Raw genomic sequence first — 2,883 nt, forward strand, 5'->3', positions numbered from 1 at the left:
CTGTAGAAATTTCTTTTTAAATAAATTGAAGAAAACATTTACAATCTTAGCATTTTATGTAATGAGCAACACATTTCTACATTTGAAATACTCCTGATCATCTCCTAAAACATAGGGTAAATACCATGAAACTGTTTAGTATTTCTTCATATGATACAAGCTGTGTTTTACATTCACCCAAGTTCTACTGGTGATATTATCAGTTTGAAACAGTCCATTGGAAGCTCCTATGAATGTTATAAAACTGTGGTGGAAACCAATAATATGCCCTTAATGAAATGTATTAATTTGTACAGCTGACCAGAAGTGCACTGATGTCATTAGTTATACAAGTTCCATACAGTCACCCACTCTATCACCTTTTTAAAAAAAGGGCAGTTTTCAGCATTCAAGGGTTTAACTCAGTGGTAGAGCATAGGAGTGCAGTTCAAGAAGTCCCTGTTTCATAATCATATACCCTCGTCAATAGATCCTGTTAAAATGTTTTTCAAGCCAATGCAATGTAAGAAACACTAGGATATATCATCATTTCATATAAAAAAAACAATGAACAATTGGGTTTAACTATACTCTTAGCACAAAATCAAAAAACTGCAGTAGAGAAGCAGTTATGTTTTGCAGAATTTGTGCATTTGACAAAAGTTTTTTTTCCATGTTCCAAGATCTATATGTCATACGAAATTATTGAATTCTTGCAATCAAAACCTCACTGTATTTTACCAAGGCAGATAAAGGACATCTTTTGTACCCCTTATACTTATAAGGAGGGTTTGGTGGCTGAAAATGCATCGCTTTGATGGTGATTGCATGTTGCTTCCACTTTGTACATATTACTGAATAAATAAAGGTGAACATTTCAGAAATGGGGGTATAGCTCAGGGGTAGAGCATTTCACTGCAGATCAAAAGGTCCCTAGCTCAAATCTGGGTGCCCCCTTGTCCAACTGTTTTACCTGTAGAAATATTTTTAATTAAATAAATTGAAGTAAACATTTACAATCTTAGCATTTTATGTAATGAGCAACACATTTCAACATTTGAAATACACCTGATCATCACCTGAAACATAGGGTAAACACCATTGAACTGTTAAGGATTTCTTCATATGATACAAGCTCTGTTTTACATTCACCCAAGTTCTACTGGTGATATGATTAGTTTGAAATAGTCCATTGGAAGCTCATATGAATGTTATAAAACTGTGGTGGAAACCAATAATATGCCCTTAATTAAATGTATTAATTTGTACAGCTGACCAGAAGTGCACTGATGTCATTAGTTCTACAAGTTCCATACAGTCACCCACTCTATCAACTTTTTAAAAAAGGGCAGTTTTCAGCATTCAAGGGTTTATGTCAGTGGTAGAGCGTAGGAGTGCTTTTCAAGAAGTTCCTGTTTCATAACCATATACCCTCTTCAATAGATCCTGTTAAAATGTATTTTTTAACCCAATGCACTGTAAGAAACAATAAGATATATCATCATTTCATATACAAAACAATGAACAATTGGGTTTAACTATGCTCTTAGCACAAAATCAACAAAATGCTTTAGAGAAACAGTTACGTTTTGCAGAATTTGTGCATTTGACAAAAGTTTTTTTTCTATGTTCCAAGATCTACATGTGATACGAAATGTATGAAGTCTTGCAATGGAAACCTCACTGTATTTTACGAAGGCAGAAAAAGGACATCTTTTGTACCCCTTATACTTATAAGGAGGGTTTGGTGGCTGAAAATGCATTGCTTTGATGGTGATTGCATGTTGCTTGCACTTTGTACATATTACTGAATTAATAAAGGTGAGCATTTAAGAACTGGGGGTATAGCTCAGTGGTAGAGCATTTGACTGCAGATCAAGAGGTCCCTAGTTCAAATCTGGGTGCCCCCTTGTCCAACTGTTTTACCTGTAGAAATATTTTTTTAATTAAATAAATTGAAGAAAACATTTACAATCTTAGCATTTTATGTAATGAGCAACACATTTCTACATTTGAAATACTCCTGATCATCTCCTGAAACATAGGGCAAACACCATGAAACTGTTTAGGATTTCTTCGTATGATACAAGCTGTGTTTTACATTCACCCAAGTTCTACTGGTGATATTATCAGTTTGAAATAGTCCATTGGAAGCTCATATGAATGCTATAAAACTGTGGTGGAAACCAATAATATGCCCTTAATGAAATGTATTAATTTGTACAGCTGACCAGAAGTGCACTGATGTCATTAGTTCTACAAGTTCCATACAGTCACACACTCTATCACCTTTTTAAAAAAGGGCAGTTTTCAGCATTCAAGGGTTTATGTCAGTGGTAGAGCGTAGGAGTGCTTTTGAAGAAGTTGCTGTTTCATAACCATATACCCTCTTCAATAGATCCTGTTAAAATGTATTTTTTAATGCAATGCACTGTAAGAAACAATAAGATATATCATCATTTCATATACAAAACAATGAACAATTGGGTTTAACTATGCTCTTAGCACAAAATCAACAAACTGCAGTAGAGAAGCAGTTACATTTTTCAGAATTTGTGCATTTGACAACATTTTTTTTTTCCATGTTCCAAGATCTATATGTGATACGAAATGTATGAATTCTTGCAATGGAAACCTCACTGTATTTTACCAAGGCAGATAAAGGACATCCTTCGCACCCCTTATACTTATAAGGAGGGTTTTGTGGCTGAACATGCATTGCTTTGATGGTGATTGTATGTTGCTTCCACTTTGTACATATTACTGAATAAATAAAGGTGAACATTCCAGAAATGGTGGTATAACTAAGGGGTAGAGCATTTCACTGCAGATCAAAAGGTCCCTAATTCAAATCTGGGTGCCCCCTTGTCCAACTGTTTTACCTGTAGAAATATTTTTTGAATT

General features: G+C 34.4%; 1 non-coding gene across 1 annotated transcript; it reads left to right on the forward strand.

The window, feature by feature from the left end:
* The first annotated feature begins 1,817 nt into the window (after positions 1-1,817).
* TRNAC-GCA (transfer RNA cysteine (anticodon GCA)) lies at positions 1,818-1,889 on the forward strand. Its single transcript has one exon. It is a non-coding gene; the product is annotated as a tRNA-Cys (tRNA).
* Positions 1,890-2,883: the final 994 nt, after the last annotated feature.

The sequence above is a fragment of the Ambystoma mexicanum genome, chromosome 4q, assembly GCF_040938575.1.
Source record: "Ambystoma mexicanum isolate Mex_15411 chromosome 4q, UKY_AmexF1_1, whole genome shotgun sequence".
NCBI lineage: Eukaryota > Metazoa > Chordata > Amphibia > Caudata > Ambystomatidae > Ambystoma > Ambystoma mexicanum.